The sequence below is a fragment of the Protopterus annectens genome, chromosome 1.part0, assembly GCF_019279795.1.
Source record: "Protopterus annectens isolate FY-2018-M chromosome 1.part0, PAN1.0, whole genome shotgun sequence".
NCBI classification, from domain to species: Eukaryota; Metazoa; Chordata; order Ceratodontiformes; family Protopteridae; genus Protopterus; species Protopterus annectens.
Window position 1 is genome coordinate 1,559,982,368 of NC_056725.1, and position 22,533 is coordinate 1,560,004,900.

Sequence of the window (22,533 nt, forward strand, 5' to 3'; positions counted from 1 at the left end):
TGTATTATTGTGCCTTGGATTGTGCTTTGGAGTCGTTTATTATATATTTTTTTATGTTTTTTTTTTTTTGCTGTATGAATTCTCCATTACAAAGAAAATTAAGGGGCTTCTTTTGGGGAACATGCATCATTATGTCAGCATTACTAACAGAAAACTCCACTGAATATGAGGAAAATTATGGACTCTCTGCAAAACTGTTGACATTTAAGAGGAATGGTACCTGGCAGTAGAATCGATCATTCTGCCAATAACTATATTGTCCCTAGTTTTGCAGAATATTCCTGAGTTTTCTTGTAGTTAGCTGTACTTTTGAAAATATGGTTCAGATGCTGTAACACAGCATATTTTAATAGAAAGTACTGGCCACTGAATGAACTGCTTCCTACTGCTGGTTACGTGTAATTAAAAATGGGCACACTGATTGGGCTATCCGGTCAGCATACACATTTTTGAATACAGATAAGCACTTATTGTATAATTCTGGCTACAACAACAAAATGTGCAAATGATCTTGACTCATTGGTGGAGGATGAGTGGCCCCTGTGGGTAGGAATAATGCTACTCAAGAGCACTTCATCTTTCCCAAGGAGAGACTTGGATCAATGGCCTACACTAGAATTACACGTGGTAGGGGACAACATTTATGGTATTCATCATGTACTCAGAATGTTGATAGAGATGGCTAGATATCACAGTAGCCTCAAATAATGTATAATGTATAAAAAGATGGTGAAAGTGCTAGCCTTTGGCCTGTCCAGGGATCTCTATTCCTTAACATGTGCCAGCTTCAGTGGAATACTTCTTTATATATGCAATATTCAGCTTTGATGAAGAGAGCCAGTGACAGTTGTTGCCATAGGCATGACTGATTTGAAGGAGGAGATGAATCAGGATATGCTTTCAGAATTTTAAAGACATTGTCACATAAATATGAAAGGAAAAAGCTACCAAAGTTCCTAATGGAAATAATGCAAACAGCAAATGAGCTGCTATCATAACGCAACTCACTGATGTTACTTTAATCAAGTCTACAGAAGTTATGGCCAATTACTGATTAAAGTCATTCAGCATTTATGTAATCGTATTAAACATTATTTATTCCTTTATAAGCCACATGTTAACAGGACAACAAAAAGAATACACCCTAAATTGACTAGCAAGCATGCTTAGGGAGATACGAATTAAATGACATTGGATACAAATGTTATCTATTTATTTAACTATTTGGTTTTATTTTTGCTATTTAAGTAGTTTATAATTATACAGAATACAATAAACAATAAATACCTATGCCATCAAGCTGGGGGTAACAGTAATAAATCATGAGGGGTGACACTGTCAGACTTAAAAGTGTCTTATATATTTAGAACAATCTGAGCATTCATTACCTTACTCCAACTTTAGAAGAAAAACAATACATGTATACAGTACATTGTTTTAGCTGAGAACAAACTAATGTGCTAGCAATAGAAATGCAGACTAGGAAGCAACACTCGGCAACAGTTTTCACTGTATGACAAGTGCTTTTCTGTTATAAAAGAATAATTAAATATTAGCCAGAGGAATATTTCACTTTATTTCTACCAGTTCATATTTGGAACTATATTTTTGCAGATAGTATTATTTGGCATTACACATAGATGGGGTTTAACTTTTTGTAGTAAAAACTGTACAAAAAAAGTTTACTAAGGTGAAAAGGTCCCCCTTTTGGTGTCCTGAAATAAATTATTCTTACCATATGCATCTGTCAAAATTATGAATGGAGAGTCATCTTTGAGAGGTACGACTCATTTTTCTATACACCTGATACCAGTGGTCCATTTATTAAAATAATATATTGGTTTCAAAATATGCTTAAAAGTTCCAGTAAACAGCAAATGTCTTGTATAATGCTGATACTTTTTATGTTGTTGGGAGATCCCCTGTAACAAAAACAGAAGTCCAGTTACATTAAAGCATATTGATATATACTTGAACTGTGACTTCTGACTCATCTTTTTCTACTCACATAAATTTTTATCAGGGGTTTGCTGCTGAGTAGAAAGAAAAGTATAAAACCTGCAGGCAGTGTGTGTGTGTGTGTGTGTGTGTGTGTGTGTGTGTGTGTGAGAGAGAGTGTGTGTGTGTGTTTGTGTACATGCATGTATTTGAAAGAGATTGTATTAATTTATCTTTGCTTTATGACATAGTAGCCTTCATGCCATATTTTGTCTGTTGAGATTTAAATGTTTCTGTGTATCTGTTCAAATGACTTTCTGCTCCATGAACCTATTCTCAGCCTCAGACACACAATCATTTCAGATAACCATCATCAGATTGCATAAATTTCATATCTAGAGATATCAGTGACTATTACTAATTATTAAATAATTCCATTCACTCCACATTAACTATACCAAAGTTTTGCATGTACAGTCCATTAGTGTTATTATGATCATTAGCATTCTTTCCCACAGCTTCTTTTTCAAGATTTTGGCCAAAATATTTTATTTGCTGTTATTTTGACCATTCGCCATTATTAGCTAATGTGGAACACACCTTTACCACTTCCAATACTCCATTTTACTAAATAATTGTATAATTTATAGTAACATCCTTATGACACTCTCCTCCAATTTTGTGACTATAATTACCAGACTTCCTTCATTTGCTTGGTGTCATTATGAAGTTGGATGTAATCATTTACTACTTTAGGCAGGCTATAGATTTCAAGATTTAATGAGGTATTCAGACATATTATATCTGTAGGTATGATGATGAATATTTTAAAAAGATGACATCTGTCTGTGGAAAGGTTGTAAAATAATTTAATGAATTTAAATTTTAGCTTTCCCATATAGTAAAGCCACATTTTGTTATAAGGGTCTAAAGCTGTTTTTACGAAAGCAGAGTTACAGCAAATGCTGCAGCAGCCAGGTCTACAAGAGCTAATATCTTTCAAGAATTCCTGCAACCATAAGAACTGATTAAGCTGAACAAAAATAAAGTAAAAATACATCTTTAGTCTTGATTCTTTAACAAGTGCTTTTCTCTGGTAACCGAAAGGGACAAGTTATAGCAAATGTAAGCAAGAGAAATATTTCACTTTATTTTAGCTTTGTGCAGATATCATTTAGTGTATGGTTTTGATGCAATATACAATACAATCTTGATTCTATGTCAAGGCTATTCAGTGATAACCAACAGTGCCAAATACAGGCAAGATAAATATTTTGATTGTAACTCACATTCAGGTTATGGGTAAACTCTGCATTATTCATATCTCAGACATGCGTTGCTGCTATTATAAAATGGCATCACTTAAAAAAAATACATTTTAAAAATAATGCCATTGTGCAATAGGACTTAATTCCATTCCTGTGTACTTCTGATTTCTGGAATCCCACTTGGATGCAATATGTATGTGAGTGGTAACACCTGTACAGTGTACTCTGAATGGTACTGCCACTACTTTGTGTCAATGACTATATAATCCTGTACAAAAAACTGACCAGTTTACTGCATGCCTACACAAAGGGAAACAGGTTACACTATTTTGTAGTACAGTTGTTCAAATTGTGTGACCCCTGAAATGCTGGTTTAGTACAGGCAGTAAATGAAAACTGACAGTCATCTGGCAGAATTAAAAAAAAAAGTAAAGGAAAAGCAAGAAACAAGGATTTCTGAAGTAAAGAGCCACACCAGTTCATTAAAGCCACATTTAATACAAGTAAAGAGAATACTGTGGTAAAATATTTTTGGAGCAGTAAATGAAAATACAACTGTGCCTTTTCACTTACGGAGGTTAAATGTGACTGCTTCCATAGCCTTGATGGATTGTTATATTATTTTGTTAGTTGGTGAACTGATAAAAAAAATGGCAGCAACAATTCATACAGGTTCAAAAATCGTCATTTCTGTGCATGGCTGATGACATGTCACTGTGCAGCTACTGAATATCTTTCTGTGAGTAATATGGATTTATCATGGCCACGATGATTGCTTTGTCCAGTCAGTGGTCATGTCTTTGAACATAAACTGCTGTTCACTGTATAATTTACTTTCCTTTACACAACTGAAGATCTCATTTGGTGTTCTGTTCAGATGCAGCCAGCAGTAAAAAGGTCTGGATTCCATGACAAATCCTATGGTATAATACCCAACACAGAAATGGAGCACAAGTAGAAACCATATTGACTGAATTATGCTGACATCATTTTTAAGGAAGATTATCATGAAGTAACAGACAGCAACATGGTTTTAAATGTTTTATAAGAGTGGGCAGTAAAACAGCATGTATAGGCTGCCTAATGCATTTGTAAAAAATCACGGGAAAGCAACATTCAGCGACATAGTCGTCACTGACTGCATGAGTATTTGGAATATTTTGCTTTACTTTTATACTTGCAGATATGGTTTGTCACTTTGTTTAGAAGCAACATACTGTAAGCATTATTTAGTGCACTGTGTAATGGGCAAGTAACATACAGACATGTGATCTTCATTAAGAAGCACTATTCCATCTGTGCCATGCTGTGTATTACAGAATTAGTACAGTGCACATCTGTGTTATACAAAATGAAACAAGAAAGGGAAACTTATTTTACCCAAACAAGCAAAAGGAAAAATTCATTTTATTTTACAGGTCTGCAAACATCTTTTGATGTACTGTGTAATGTAGAAACAAAACAGAACAGCGTGGTCTTGATTGTTTGAGAAGAACCATTTTTTCTAAGTCATTTACCATAAATTAATACAGCCAATAGTAGTGCCGCTCAGGATAGAATTGTGCTGTATAGCTCCACAGAAAGATATGATGTACATGGCAAAACAGACAAGGAGTGGAAAATATATTCTACTTATATAAGTAATAGCAATAATGTCATTTGCTGGACTACGTAACAAGTAATGGCATACAGCATTATGGTCTTGATTATTTGAGAAACCATATTCTGTGCTTGCTCTGCACCAAAAAAAATGATATATCATTCAAATGTGCTGCATGTGATAAAACAGGACTGTATTGCTGAATAGATAACTGTGATGTGTGCAAACAGAACCGGAAACCTTTTACTAATATCAGTAAAAGATATATTTTCTTTTATTTTAAAACATGTGCAAACATCATTTGCTCATTCGGCAGTAGGAAAGTAACACTGTTTTATTGTTTGATACTTCACTTTGTTCTGTGATATGTGCTACAGTACACACACCTGTGGTAGCCAAGGTAGATGAAAAAAGGCCAGCCAGTAGAAAAAAACTACAAACAATCCAAGTTTTATTAAATGTTAAGCATTTTCATTCCCTTATGTTGGAACGTCATTAGAACAAAAAAAACTTAAAATGAATCTCTTTATAAAGCAATCCCCTTGTCACTTAATAAACTAGGGTCTATATTAAATCAGCGAACGCTGATTTATGGACTCTATGTAAGTGAAAGTTTACAATCCCGAACACTTAGAACAGCAATTTTTTTCCTAGGGAAAAAAAAATTGCTGTTCCACAAAAGAAAAAAAAACTTTAAAACATTACATAAAGTGGCGGGCTTCACCCCACCCCCCAACGTGGGAGACTGTGTCCCCCACACCCCCTACTTAAATATACCAACTCCAACATCACACTACAGTAAAAAAACGGCAAAATAATGAAGGCGGCCAAGCAATTTCTTTCCAAGGGGAAGAATTCGTTTATATGCCGTTTCGGTATTTTGCCGTTTTATGCTTTCAAGTTTGATCAAGACGCATTTGAAAGAATGCATCTTCGATCATTTAATAGGGAACCATAAAAGAACAGCCAATCAAAATCTAACACCACTTAACAATTATAAACAATTAGAAACAGTATAATGCCTTAACTTTAAGAACAGACTTCATTAATCCCTGGAAACACTGTAGCATTCAACAAAACTTGCCATTTTAATTCACATAATTTCTCTTGAAGATCCTGCTTGACCTGGCTTTTTTCATCTATCTTAGCTACCATAGGTGTGTGTTCTTTTGGTTTGTTCCTCACCATTTGGTTCTTGCTTTGTAAGATATGTGCTACAGTACAATACAAGCTCTGTGTGCCATTCTGTGTACAGTAAAATCAATGTAATATTTTGCTTTGCACTTTATGATCAAGGGAAAGCAGCACAACAAATATTTTAATGATTCTGGAAAAGCAAGACTTAGCAGCGTACTGCTTAATATGGAAAAGAGGGGGGATGTTGTTAGCATTGAAGAGAATGCCTGTAGTATTGATTTCATCTTCTGCAAGACATGCTTCCTAATTCATTTTAATGCAAAAATGTTCATATCGGCAACTCATTGTTTTGAAAATGTATTAATTTGCATGGACTAAAACTAAATGCCAAGAAATGCATAATAGTATAATTCCGTAAGTCATCCACCACCCCTGGTAACTATCATATTGACAACATACCACTAAGAGTCGACCCAGTACTCAGGGACTTTACGAACTCGCACAGACAGTAATCTAGCCTTTGGCCATCACATATATACAGTACTGAGGAAATTATTCTATGCTGTGCAACTTATAAATTAAGGTATGGCATCTAGGTTCAAGGAGGTCATTGTTTCACTGTATTCATCAGACCTGTCACTGAGTACAAAGTCCCCTTTGGTATGTACCTAACCAGTCACATCCAACAACTGGAACATCTACACAGGCTCCTCACTAAAAGATTACAAGATGTAAGCAAAATGTCTTAGGCAGACTGCCTGAAAGGCCTATCCATGTATTCTGTCTCCTGCAGGCTGTTGAGGGAAGACCTTTGTCTGGCATACAAGGCACTGTCAGACCCTACCCTGTTGGACCTCATGCATATCCACATAACAAACAGCACAAGAATTACCCATTCTAAAAACTTAAACCTTGCCTGTAATATAAATAGGACCTGCTGGAGAGACGAGTATGCATCCCAGAGACAACCCCTTCTCTGGAAAAGCTCCCTATCCATGTGAAGCAGAGTTTCCCCAAACCCAGTTCAAGTGTAACTTGGACAACAGGATGGGGAGCAGTAAATTCATCTTTTGTTTGGAAGGAGTTTCATCTCCAAGCCCCTGCTTATACTTATTAAGAGTACTAGAACTTGTCAGAGATTTGGGATGCATGGCTAGGCTTAAAAAAAGGCCCTTGTGGCTGTTAGCCTAGCACACATCTATGAACCACTATGTTTAGTATGGCTGTCCCTGTACTAAGATCATTTGACAGACGCAAAGCATTGCACTTGCGCACATGCTTGCAAGCTAACACAAAATGATACCCCTGTACCAAATAAGGAATGTACTACCTTACAAAGTAAAGTGTGTTTTCTATGTGCATTAACTGACTGTGTTTGTCAACCATCAAGCCTCTTATCTAAAGTCCATTCATTCTCATGTTTTATTCCATTCAAACAATACACATCACCTCCTAGAGGTTTCCACTCTCTAAAGGAAGTGCGCATCATTGGCGTTTAAATCCTTTGTTTGCTGGATACCATCAGCCAAGAAGCTGTGAATGGGTGCTTCGGTCCTTTAAATCCCTTTTCTATCTTTTAATCTCCATTCTATGGAACCATGGTTCACATGGTGTGGTTCTAATTTCAGTAGTCTGAGGGTATGAATTCATGCCATTATGCAGGGGTCATCTGAATTTAAGAATGTATCCTAATAATTCCCACCCTAGGGCAGTATTTAACTTTACTATAGCTATCAGAAGCCAACCTTTTTCTAGTTTGTTGAGCATATGAATTTTTAATAGTCCCATCCCGTTCTCCTGGTAGCTGATGTAGCTGATGTAGGCACTCATATCACTGTCAGGACTTACAATGCTTTTCCCTTATACCTGAATGCTCTTATACATGCATTAATGAAGTCTACATTAAACAGCTTTGCAACACCAAGCCTATATCCTCGATCTTGCTGATGTTTGGCACCAGCAAGCTTCCACTTGTGCTGACAAGTACAACAGACCAAAGACTCCATCCAACCCAAGGAATGGGTGAACTTGCATTGGTCATTTATTCTCATCATCACTTGCTTCCTCCTCAAGCTACTGAACTCATTGCTCAAACCAGGTCATGTGTGTCTCAGTCAGGTCTTTACCTGTAAGTACCGCAGAAATGGCAGGCACTATGTAAATTCAGGTGTAGCTGCTATATTTCTTTAATCAATTTATAAACAGACATAACCACTTTATCTGCATTCATATTGTGTTAATTTCTAGTGAAATGGGCCATAACTGACTTGTGCCCTTTTGAACTAAAACAGTAGCCATCAGGTTGGGAGAGTATTATATTTATAAAAAACAAGCAGTGAATATACTGTAGGACAGGAAATTATAACAGATTTGCACTTTCATTACTCCAGAAAACACAACACAACACAACACAAGAAACGCATTCATGAGTACTTAGCTATGTTGTGACCCCCAGCCCCCATTAATTTCTGAGTTTTAATTGAAACTGTAGTGCAGCACTGTGACCGACTGTATGGGATCAGCTGCCGCACAGCTCCCATTCCTGTACTGAGCATATGCCTTCTATTGTCCCTATACTATGTATTGTCCAGTGACCCAGCTCATATTTGGACAATTATATTGCCCCACTTCTCATTGCATAATGGCATTTTATCTGGTAGTCTGGACCTTGGTAGGTCTGTGCAGCAGTATTCAGCACTTGTATCTCTCACACACACAAACACATACACATCTATCTATCTATCTATCTATCTATCTATCTGTCTATCTATCTATCTATCTATCTATCTATCTATCTATCTATCTATCTATCTATCTATCTATCTCTCTCTATCTATCTATCTATCTATCTATCTATCTATCTATCTATCTATCTATCTATCTATCTATCCATACATCTATCTATCTACATATGGTTTGAAAGCTAGTCTCTTCATCTGATTACCATTTGATAAACTTTAATACAAAACTCCCATTGGGTAGGTTACCTGATCTTTAGCATTTCATTCATGCACTAATTAATCATTCATTCATTCTAGGAGTGCATGCATTACCCAATTTAGGGTTGCAGGGGAACTTAAAAAAAACTCCCATCACTCAGTGAATGCAAGGCAAAGTGACAAGTCCTGGATATGATGCCAGTCTGTCAAAGTTAAGCTGTCAAACAGAAGAATGTAAGTAATGTTACTGGTAGTATACTTGCAGCTCTGTTAGACCAGCTTCCACTGAGAAGTAATGAGAACAGCTGTGATCAGTTAGTGGTAGTATATAAGTTCATTACAGATGCTCTTGAACAAAATACTCCATTTCATGTTTGCAGTATTGTGACTGGTTTGTTTGAGCCTTTGGGTGATCATAAGTTCGGGAATCTGGAAAGTGGAAAGCAAGTTAGAGTGCTACAGCACAAAAAAATGCCAATTTCTTTGACAGACTTAAGCAATTTTATGCTGGCCATAAGACAAAAACATTCCAAAACATGCTGTTCACAGAGGGTAAGGCCCTGACTGTGTCCCAGGTGATTCGTGCTCAGTTTGGATCATGGGAAGTTGGAAAAGTGAGACAGAAAGGGTAGAAGTGAGTAGCTAACATTGGCTAATTTATTCTGCGGGAGTGATGCAGTCTTATCTGTGGCAAACTGACAATTACAGGACTGACATGAGCCAGAGTGATGACTATGCAATGCAGCAGTTAGGGGGATTGGCATGTGGATGCATGTATATTCCTAGAAAACAGTTATAATAAAAGTTAAAGCTATGATGGGGGGCATTGTCTGGAGGGGACAATTTGGGCAACCTAGTCATATGACTGCCTACTCCTTGCAGCCAACGTTCCCCTCCAGGGAGGAACTAATGGACCATTAGTCGCTCAGTTAGATCACAGCATGGATAGACTGAAGCTCTTTAATTTGGTCAGCAGACTAGTGTCCCTGGCTGTCACACTAAAGAATGAATGAATGGGATCTACAGTGTGCTGGGAGCTGGGCTTTATGGTCTGTGCAGCTGGAAAATCTAAGAGGAAAGCCATGTTTTCTTCTGAGAAATGTCTGTGACCTCAAGCCAAGCAGCAATGCTCCTCAGTATTAAGGACATGTTGTGCAGTTCAGTCTGTCATATTAGATGGAAAGCTTCATCTGTCTCCAAGTGAGAAACTGCTATTCAAGTTTTCATGGCTATGTCTGAGGAAATTAGGATACAGACTCTCCAAGAAGTCTTCATTAAGATGATTGATAATTTTCAGATTCTGTCTTTGGACCAGACTCAGATGATTTTTAATTATATTTTGTAATCAGGGTTTGCGAACTTGATTTTAGATATGTACCATATTATTTGTGGAAGCCGCAGTGGTGCAGCGATAGCATTGTTGCCTCACAGCAAGAGGTTCTCCTGTTCAATTCTCGGCTGGAGTGCCTTCTGTGTGGAGCCTGTATATCCTCCCCATGGTCGAGTGGCATTCGAAAGACATGCGTGAATGGGCATGCCTTCATTGAAGGTTGGGCATCGGGCTGGCACCTCGGCACCCATAAAAAAATCTACTGCCAATCATTAGCGGACTGGAGTTCCGCTGTGGCGACCCCTAACCGGGAACAGCCGAAAAGACAAACAACAAACCATATTATTTGTGGACTGGTTGAAACCCACCTAACCCTCACAGTCTAGAAAATTTTCAGGATATGAACTTCTCATATGAGCAGGGATATTTCCAACCAGTTTAAAAGGGGTCTATATTATATCATCGAATGCTTAAAAAAGTGAACGCTGATTGATCGACCTAATTTAAGCAAAAGCTTACAATCTTGAACTGTCAGATCAGCGATTTTTTTCCCGGGGAAAAAAATCACTGATCCAAAACACATACACACAATACAAGCACACCAAACAAACAGAAATCCACACACATACACCTAAAATCTGATACCTAACCCTACACTAAACTATGCACACACCACTAACTACCCACTTACCTTAACCCAAACCCTAACCCTAAGGTCCGTCACTATCACACACTCACCTCACCCGCTCCCTAACCCTAACTCACTTAAATCCGCCCTAACCCTCATGTCCACTCAATCACACACACATCTAACCCGAGCCCTAACCCTAACTCACTTAAATCACCCTAACACTCACATCCACACAATCGCACACTTACCTAAATCCGACCGGTAACTTTCCACCATAACACTGAAAATACCAAAGCAACAGAAACGGACAACCAAATTCTTTCCCTAGGAAAAAAATCGAGTTTCTGCTGCTTCGACATTTTGTAGTTTCACGAAAATAAGTTTGATCAATCAGCGTTCGCTTTTTTAAGCATTCGAGGATATAATATAGACCCTTTAAAAGATGCCTTCATTACTCTTGTCCTTATGAAACTGTCCCTGTAACTTAGCAGAATGGAAAATTTATGTCTAGTTTCCAAACTTCCATTTAATAGTAAGTGAAGAGAGAAAGCAGAATGAGCATTACTTGAATCTTTTCTAACAGCTCATGGTCTCCTACATTGATAGCAGTTTGGTTTCAGAAGTAATGACACTGTTCTTCAAAGAGTGGTCACTGATCTTCTTGTTGCAACAGATCAGTGTTGTTACTCTCTTATCATCTTTGATCTCTCTTTAGTAACTGATACTATGAACCATGGGATTATGAAGGACTGCCTGTGCCCTTACTGCCGTTTACTTCCTTCAGTCTTCAACTGCTTTGATTCCTTCCCTTCTGGACTGCACATATATGGCTGGCACCAACATCAACTGTACACTGTGCTTTGTCCTGTGATGTGGGGTTCTGTAGGGCTCCATGCTTGGCCACATATTGTTCAAAGTATGCACGCTTCTGCTTGGAGATATCTGAGGGACAGGTTTGCATTATCATTGACAGGTAGGCAATAAAAAGCTTTATGTGTCACTTCTTCAGGAAATGATACTAGTTCTTTAATTTCTTGTAGGAAGTTTATATGCCGTCCTTAAGTGGTTGAGGGGTAACCATTTCAAACTCCACTTTGATAAGATAAAGGCTATGACCATCAATGTCTCAAGCAATATAATGTTATGACACAGGTTGTGACCACCTCTGCAATCCTAAAACCCATATAATGCTATAGCCCCACTGCCAGTAGGGGTTATGGGTAAAACAGGATGTTGGAATTTTTTCCAGGACTGCACAGCCAAGGTATAATCCACAGGGATCAGTGGCACAGAATACCACTTATGGCTGCTGTTAAATCATCTTGTTATTTTTTTGAGGAACACTGTTTAAATTAAGCACTTGAAACCACTAGTGGAGCTTTCAAAGTTATGCAAGCACAGGGCTCTATAACTGGACTACTGTTATGTCACTTACACTGTGTTTGATACCTGAGTAACACAGAGTTTTTTCATAGTAAGCAGAATACTGCAACACATTTATCAATGGTCACTTCAAAGTACTCTCAATAAATAGTGTGCTATGCAGTCTGTGTCTTCAAGTTCAGTTTAAAATGTAATAGTACTTTTATATATTGTACTACATGATATGAATCCCACCTAGGTAAAAGGCATTAGTAGCTACATATCCTGCACTGCATGATATGAATCCCACCTATTTAAAAGGTATAAGTACTTGAATATGTTGTACAATGTGATGTGAATCCCACTTACTTCAAAGGTATTAGTATCTGCATATCCTGCACTGCACGATACAAATCCCACCTACCTAAATGGTATTAGTACTTGAATATGTTATACTATGTGATGTGAATCCCACCTACCAACCTAAAAGGTATTAGAATTTACATATGATGCACTACACAGTTGTATTGTATAATATGAATCCCACCTACATAAAAGATATTACTACTCAGATATGATGCACTGCATATGAATGCCATCTACTAAAACATATTAGTACTTAAATATGCTTCATTACATAATATGAATCCCACCTATCTTAAAGGTATTACAACTTACATATGCTGCACTAGTGATACAAATCTCACCTACATAAAAGATATTAGTATTGGCATATAGGTTCACAGGTAAGTACTAGCTAGATGCCCTTATGGGCCATTTCAAGTCTAGCCAATTTGCCTTTTGGTGCTTGAATTAGCCTATCCCATTGGGTATTAGACTGACCTTACCCATCCCATGGTCAATAATTATATATCACCTCTAATGAGAATAAGAGGGATAAAAGCACAGATAATGTGAGAGGAGCCATGCATGGGATAAAGCTTTTAGGTGCTGCCTCTGTCTATCAGTAGTATAAGGGGAAATCTTGGGGTACATTTATTGGTTCTCATCCATAGATCCAAATTATGCTTGAATATGAACAGGGATGAGTTTTGCTTTATGTGGATGGGGAGTCTGCTTCAGAGCAGCAGGATCCTCTACAAGATAAAACTGTCCCTACAAACTATTTTGTTTTTTTTATTTATTTATGATTTGTTTTGTGGAAAAGAAGACTAGGTTCCATAGAGCCTGCCTGTTTGCGAGGGCCGGGGAGAGATACTGCTCTCAGATGTCTTGTCTTTTGAATGGGAGGAAGAGGGAGAGTACCGAAGAGGACGTGAACACAGGGAACACATGGACACACAACACAGAAGGCCTCAAGGCACCTCAGAACCGTTGAACTCTTTTTGCTGAGGGTGTAACGTTAACTTAACTGCCAACACACGCCTTGATGTTGCAGAAGAGGTTTATATTCCCAAGACCAAATATTTCTGATACCATTTGACTTGCTGATGTGCAGTACAGCCATCTTTACTGGGTCAGACAATACCTTGTATGCCAGACACAGGTCACCTCTTAGCAATCTGCAGGATACTCAGTATAGTGACAAGGCTTTGAGTCGGTCAATGTAGGACACATTGTTCAGGACTTGTATCCTTTTAGTTAGGTATCGCTGTGGGCATTCAAGTCGTTGCATGTGTCTGGACAGATAAAGGGTCTAAAGGGGCAGTATATTCGGGTCTATATTATGATATCACATGCTCAGAAGAGTGAACGACATATAATCGACCCCATTTAAGTGAAAGCTTGCAACGTTGAAACCTCAGAACAGTGATTTTTTTCCTTTGGAAAAAAAATCGCTGTTCTGAGAAAAAAAACTATAAAACATTACATAAAATGGGGGCAACATGGGGGGCTGTGCCCCCCACACCCCCCTACTTAAATATACCAACTCCGAAACTGCCCTCCAGTGCCAAAAAGGCAAAGTAGCAAAAGCGGCCAAACAAATTCTTTCCCAGGGAAAGAATTTGCTGCAAAGCCACTTCGCTATTTTGCCTTTTCGTGATTTTCTGTTCGACAAAGACACATTCGACAACCTGACCTGCGTCTATGACAGTGTAATAGGGAGCCATATATTCAATGATGTAATGAGGGTTGAGTAAATTGGAACAATGACACCCCTGGATCTAGACACAATCTTTTTGTTTATAAGTCGTGCAATATAGAAGGACTTTCTTTCAACAATGGACACATGGTGGTCAAACGTTAGGTCACTCTCCACATAAATTCCCAAATCCTAAACAACTGACTCAATTATTAGGGGCATATCATCAATGTGGTATTTCCCAGGGGTAGATGACTTTCCAAAAGATATGATCATGTATTTTTGGCATTTAGTTGCAGTTCATGATTTTGGCACAAGTTATTTATCTGGGACAAACCTTCCTGCAGGATGGCTAATTCATGTGGGGATTCAGTGACTGCCCCTATCTTTTAGTTATCTGCAAATGTAGTCAGCCAGAGCCCTTTGGTATTATCGTCTTTTACTTCAGAGATGTAGATGACAAACAGGAGAGGACCCAGCACAGACCCTGGGGGATTCCACTGGTGACTGTCTATTTGTGGAGTCAGCTTCCTCTAGTTTGACTTCTTATACCCTATTTGTTAGCAAGTTGGCAATCTAGTGGGTAACACAAGGGTTTATTCCCAGTTTATTTAGATTTTCTACTATATCTAACAGGGTGATTGTGTCAAAAGCTTTGGCCAGGTCATGGTATGTGGTGTGTACAGTTTCACCTTCACTGACTGCTTTGATGACCATTTCAAAAAGTCCACCGGAGTAAGCAAGCATAAACTACTCTTGACAAGTACAAACTGAGAAGGGTACAATGTTTGGCAGTTTCCAATGTCCTTACTGATTAGTTTTATGATAAGTCTTTCCATGGCTTTGCCTATGAGGCTGGTCAGAATTATAGGATCATAGGATCATAGGAGATTACTAGGCTAATGGCTCTGGGGCCCTTACAAGCCCAGCCAAGAGTTTATCCCCAAAATAGAAACCTCAATCAGTATCTGTCACCCCTGTCAATGAGGGACACAGGTGGAACTTCTGGGACAAATATGTGGCTGCCCATCCACTCATCAATTATGGGTCTGTAAATGCCTGGGTTTTTAGAAGATCCTCCCTAATGCAGGGGAATGACTTCAGTTGTTCTGAATTCACTTGGTATAAAATTTGTATGGCAGTCTTAGTGATGATATGATGCACTACATATGAATCCCGTCTACCAAAAAGATATTAGTACTTAGATTTGCAGGCCTCTATAATATGAATCCCACTTACCTAACAGGTATAAGTACTTATATATGCTAAAGTTATGAAGCTCACTTTTATAAAAGGTATTAGAACTTAGATATGATGCACTACATATGAATCTCACCTATCTAAAAGGTATTACTACTTACATATGCTGCACTATATGAAATTAATCTCACCCACATATAAGGTATTTGTATTTACATTTACTGGACTACATGATATGAATCCTACTTACCTAAAATAGTTGTTGATTCCCTATCAACAGGATCCAATCCTATCCTCTACTGACAGACAATTACTATTGATTCCAAGAATATAACTGAAGCAATCTGGTTTAAGTTACTATATACCCACTCATGAGGAATTCACTGTGGATAGTTTTAAAAGTCACTAGTAAATAGGTCCTCATAAATTCTTAAGTACTTCTTTCAAAATTCTTCTTTCATCTCCTACTACTTTTCTGACATTCTCTTAAAAACTGCTTCCATCACAAACACCTCCTTCTTGTATCCTCATCCATATAATCTACCTGATATCAACCAAAGTTCCTTCTACTTTGCTTTAGTACTCAGTTGCTCTCTACTGACCATCTAGGACCATTATCTGGAAATCTGTATCTGTCTCCCTATCTCTTCTACATTGTCCCTGCATAAGCTTTGCGTTTCCAAGTTGAGCAAATAGTTAATACACTGTAGCTACATCTGTTATTCTTTGCACACAATAATGTCATGGCCTCATAACTGCTGTCAGTGTCTAAGAAACATTATTGCTTTTAATTTTGCTTAAATCTGTGATGTCCACTCTCTGGGCTAGTAATAAAGGAACCTTAATCCTCACCACTGATATTGGAGAGGGACCATCATCTGGAATAAAAATAGATGCACACAGTATTTCCAAATGCACCTCTCTGCATCAAGCACAATTTTCCTTAAGAGCACACAAGGGACACACACAGTCCAGGGTATGGATTTCTCTCTCTCTCTCTCTCCAGGTCCTCAATAAGACTCCCCACTGTCACAGCTGTAGAGTTAAGGCCTTAGCCGAGTGTCCAAGTCAAGTCCTTCAGCACCCACTCTGTAAAACCAGTGAGTAGTGTCTCTGCTCCAAGCAGCTGACACACACACACACACACACACACACACACACACACACACACACACACACACACACACACACTTTGAGATTTGATTTGCCCACACACACACACATAAACACACATACACACACACACACACACACACACACCTGGGAAAGGCTAGCACAGATTTACTTAGTATGCCCCCTTCTGCCCATACTATAAGGTAGTTACCACCACCAGACACTCGGAAGCCAGCTACTCTAAGCCTCTTACAAGGGTACCCAATTACATTGAGTGAAATTAATATTAATACAAATGGTAGTATTTTGACCAGTGTAGTAAGGCTTTCAGGAGTGGCCACAGTGTCACCAAATAGATATAGGTACTCTCAAAGCTTAAAATATTCTCTAAACTTGAAAACAACTTTTCGTTGTGACCAGACTGGTTATCTTCCTGGTAGCTGGTCTGAGCTGCGACTAAGATTGAAATAATTTCCTGTTTAGTCAGGTTAGCATGCAACAGTCCTTTGGCTTCCCACACCTTGGCCAAATGGATCTTTATTAGCTTGCCATAATCCTCTGCTGACATCTTTGCCTGCTTTTCCTGACTAAACTAACAAATAAATAATGAAATAAAGTGTTGTGAAATGACACTCTGAATGTTTACCTTGTGGCTTCTTGACAGTACACCCACCTTCAGTGACAACTGCCTACAGGGTATAGAAGTGCAATTAATATCCACACCACTGCTCACCAATATGTGATGTTCCCTCTCTGGGCCAATAATCAAGAGCATTAATCCTTACCACTGACACCAAAGAGGGACATTCACTTGGGATAAAAATAGATACAGTATTTCCAGATACAGCTCCCTGCATCAAGCACAATTTCCCTTAAGAGCACACAGGGGACACACTCATCCCAAGGTCTGGGTTTCCCTCTCTCTCTCCAGGTCTCCAATAAGACTCCCCACTTACTCAGCTGTAAAGTTGAGTCCTCAGCCTAGTGTCCAAGCCAAGTCTCCAACACCATCTCTGTGAAACCAGTGCTTTGCGTTCCTGGTCCAAGCAGTTGACAAAAACACTCATAGGTTCATAGGGGTGTACTAGGCTAATGGCCCTGGGACATTTACAAGCTTAGCCCATAGGATTACCCTGGCATCGTCCTACCCAACCATATTTCCCAGTGCCTCTGTTGAGTAAAGCCACTGGAGTGATCCCTGGGGTGAATTTTCTATTTCCCATCCATTCATCAAGATTTTTCTTGAAGAGGGCCAGTGAAGTGCTCTGCTTGACATGTATGGGAAGTCTCTTTGAGATTTGATTTGCACACACACACCCCTGGGAAAGGCTGGCACATATTTACTCTCTCTGCCCCCTTCTCTGCAAACTATAAGGTAGTTACTGCCACCAAACACTCTAAAGCTAGCTACTCTAAGGCTCTTACAAGGGTACCCAATTATACTGAGTGAAATTAATATTAATACAAATGGTAGTGTTTTGACCAATGCAGTAAGGCTTTCAGGAGTGGCCACAGTGTCACCAAATAGATATAAGTACTCTTAAAGGTTAAAATATTCTCTAAAGGGCCAGCCACAATGAAACATGTAAATATATTTAATAATAAATAATAAAAAATGAAAATACTAAATATCAATTTACAACAAACACAAGAGTTTCATACATAAGAAATATTAAACCAGCACAGACAAATAGATTCACACAGATACAGGAAAACAGTACTTAACTAATCTCAATATATTTTCCTGACTAATCTAAAGAATTACTATTCCTGGTCATTTACTAGACCAAGGCAAGATGAAGTAGGTGAGGGGTCCTTCGTTGTCAGGTTCCAAAAATAGACTACTCTGAGACTTCTTTCTCATCTGGTACTAAATATCATTTTTGTCCTAGATTACAGAATGGTATCACATACATCTGGTCATCTGACTTCTGATTCCATGCTACCCCCACTGCTAGAAAATGAACCAGAATTTAGCACATATGTGTTACCACACACACAGAAAGAGCTTTGCTGAGATGTGATAAAACCTCTAAAAGCTATAAAACCATAAAATACTTCCACTTGTCCTACAGGAGCTAATGAATCATTCTCTGGCAAGACATATAGTCTCTGGCTGCAATCAGAACTGTAAGATACAATATATATGGCCTACGCCAGGTAATTTAATTTTTACCATTTTTCAGAGTTAGCTGGATTGAGACTAACATCTCTACTCTTCCAGTGTCCTCTGTTAAAACATATACCTTTAATCAGTTACAATACAGTCAGGATCCACTGTTGGTACATTTTTTAACACACTCAGCTTTACAAATACATTTTTCAAGCACAAGCATCTGTACAAATCAGTTTGATATACAAATGACATATAAGGCTTTACAAAATTCAAGTACTGGCATATTTTACACATCCATTGCCCTACTTCATCTGACATAGCTGGCAATACCTCACATTGTCACAACATCATATATCATTAAAGGCATATGAAAGATAAAAGGAGATTTATCACTCTGCAAGTACTGTGTATTTAAGCTTCTTCAAATGCTACTTTCTGACAGTTAAGACAGCTACCTGTTACTTTACTGACATAGTACTTCATGTAAATTCTTGTGTGTACCATATAATTTTCTGAATTAATGTTGTATGTCTAGAATTTTCTTCCCAGGACTCCTGAAACAGAATTCGCTCAGCTGAATCTGAAGGTCTATAAACAAAAATAAAGAAAAAAAATCCATAGACACATCTATTTTAAAGGGGCATTTTACTTTCTACTGGTCATATTACTTGAAAGATTTTCACTGTTATTTGTATTTCACAGTCTATTTTATTATACCATGTTAGAAAGCAAGCAGAAAAAAATAAATTTGCTTTGACTGGCTTAATTTGTTTGATTGAAAAGGAAAATACTGTTAAGAACTCTTCTTGCCCACTGTACCATCTTCTGGATTCTTTTTCTTGTGGTTGAAAGGAATCCTAATAGCGTTTGTCTCATAGAAAGCAAATATCTGGGCTTCTCTTCCATTTTCATAATGACCACAGAGCTATTCTGTATGGGCCCTCTCAAGTCCTCTTATCCACAATAGAAATTCTTCTATAGGTTCCTTATTACTTGCTTAGCAAATAACTACACAGACAAGATCAGCATCTTATTTATTAATTTATTTCCATCTGCTTTTTTTAGTTACCATAGCACTATATTTGTAATAGCCAAAAAAAAAAAAAGCATCAGAGAAACTTTTCCAGCTTCTGGACAGTAACTCAACAGATGGCACAAGGAAACTCAATCAATTTGCAAGACAAAGACAGAAAAATAAAGACAGTTATTATACACCACTTATGCAATCTACTCACCAGTCAAGAGGATATCAAACACAGATGGAAGGAATACTTCTAGCATCTTCTGAATGAAGAAATCCCACAGAAGCTGCATTGCCCTACTTACAGCCTATACTGAAATAGGAAGAGCAGCCATCTTAAAAGTAAAATCAGATCTAAGAAAAATGAGGTCAGAGAAAGCAGCACGCACTGATGAAGTCATGGCAGATATGAACAAGATGTTGGATGTGTTAGGAGAAATATGGCTCCTGAGGGTATTCGTTACATTATGAAAATAAAGGTGTATCCCAGATAACTGGAAAAAGGCATTATAGTTCTGGTGTACAACAACAACATGGGAATTTACAACTGTGGGCAGTACAGAGGTATCAAACTTTTGTCACATTGCCAGAATGTACTGGAGAGGGTGATTAATTAAAAACATTCAGAGAAGCAGAAAATAATGTGAGAGATGAGTAGTTTGGATTCATATCAGGATTCAGTACAATCAACCTAATAAACGCAATGAGACAGATAGTTAAGATGAAGTTGGAGATGAGGAAAGAGTCTAGCTGGGCATTTCTAGCCTTGGAGAAAGAATATGACAAGGCCCCAAGAAGGCAGACTGGAGCAGTCCTGTGAAAATAGGAAATAACAGAGACTTGGCAGAATTAGTGCAGTCTAAATACAAGAACCCAATGGCACACATAAGAACAGTGATCAGATTCACAGAGGGATTCCCCAGTGAGAGTTGGTGTGCATCAAGCTCAACTCTGAACACACTACTGTGCAAACTGATGATGGACTACATTTACAAACAGGTAATAGGTTCATAGGTAAGTACTAGGCTAGCTGCCCTTGTGGGTCATTTTAAGCCTAGACCATTTCCCTTTTTGTACTCAAATTAATGTATCCCATTTTGTTATACATTGGCCTTACCCATCCTATGGTTGATAATTATTTATTACCCCTAATGAGAATAACTGGGAATTATACCACAGATAAACTGAGGGGACCCATGCATGGGATACAGCATTTAGGAGCTGTCTCTATCCATTAGTGCTACAGGGGGCACTTCTGGGGTAAATTTTCTGTTTCTCATTCATAGATCTATGTTGAGCTTCAAAATGGACATGGATGAAATTTGTTTCATGTGGATGGTGAGTCTGTTCCACAGCATTGGCATTCTCTGCGTAATATGCCTGTCCTTTTAAACTGTTCTGTTCATGTTGCAGAAGAGGTTTAGATCCCTAGAAAGAGTATTTCTTTCTTATGCCATTTGACTTGCTGATGTGCAGTAAATCCATCAGTTATGGGTTAGAGGATGCCTTGTATATCAGACACAGGTCAGCTCTTAGCAGTCTATAGTGACAGGGCTTTGAATTGGTCAATGTAGGACATGTTTTTTCGTCCTTGTATACTTTTAGTAAGGCATCTCTGTGGGTATTACAGTTGTTGCATATGTCTGGACAGATACATGCCAAAGGGGACATTATATTCAATGACTGGCCTAATGAGGGCTGAGTAAAGGGGGATAATGACATCCCTAGATCTGGACACAGTCCCTTTGTTTATAAGCTGTGCAATATTTATTTATTTATTTATTTATTTAAATTTGTTGACCGAGTCCGTCCTGGGGTGAGGTCCATTTTTTTCAGCGAGAGGAGGAGAAAGCTAGAATCTTTATCTGTGAAGTGCATACCAGACATTAACAAATGTTACAAGAAGACATGATTGCTATAATCTGGGACTGAGTTCCATAATTTGGCTATATAGAATATAGAAGGATAATATAGAAGGAATTTCTCACAACAACAGACACATGTTGGTCAAAAGTTAGGTCACTGTTCACATACAGTCCCAAATTCTGAACAACTGTGTCAACTCTTATGGGTGCACTGTGAATGTGGTAGTTCCTGGGGTAGAGGACTTTATAAAGGATGCAATAGTGCATTTTTTGGCATTTAGTTTCAGACCATAATTTTGACACAAGTTATTTATTTGAGACAAATATTCCTGCATGATGGCTAAATCGTTTGGGGATTCAATGACTATGCCTAGCTTGCAGTCATCTGCAAACTTGGCCAGACAGAACCCTTTGCTATTGGCTTTTACTTCTGAAAAACAGATGCCAAGCAGAAGAGGTGCGAGAACAGAACCCTGAGGGACACCAATGGTGACTGGTCTCGGTGTGGAGATAGCTTCCTCTATTTTGATTATCTACATCCTGTGAGCCAGCTGGCAATCCAGCGGGTGACACAGGAATGTATTCCCAGTTTATTTAGCTTTTCTACAATGCTTGAGATGGGAATTGTGTCAAAATCTTTGGCCAGGTTGAGGTATGTGGTGTGTCATAGAGGACAGATCAAGAAAGCTGTTTTTGCAGATGATGTGGCATACAAACAGACTCTGAAGAGGAACTTCAGCAAATGGCAGAGGAATGGAATGTAAAACTGAAACCATACAGGATGTAAATGAGTATGGACTAGATAGCTGTTACAGTAACAAATGGGGAAAATCAGAAGAAGCTGAACATTAAGATAGAAGGGGAAATAATGTAACAGATTAACAGCTTCATGTATCTAGAATGGGTAGTGTAGGAGAAGAAAAGTCTGCATGAGGAGGTCAAAGTTCAAATCAGAAGTGCTGCAACCAA

The 22,533-nt window shown here is 38.3% G+C and overlaps 1 protein-coding gene across 1 annotated transcript in view; it reads right to left on the bottom strand.

Annotated features, from left to right (window-relative positions):
- Positions 1-22,533, bottom strand: part of PRKN (parkin RBR E3 ubiquitin protein ligase) — a 4,754,857-nt gene that overhangs the window by 2,943,979 nt on the left and 1,788,345 nt on the right. The gene's annotated exons all lie outside the window — the stretch shown is intronic.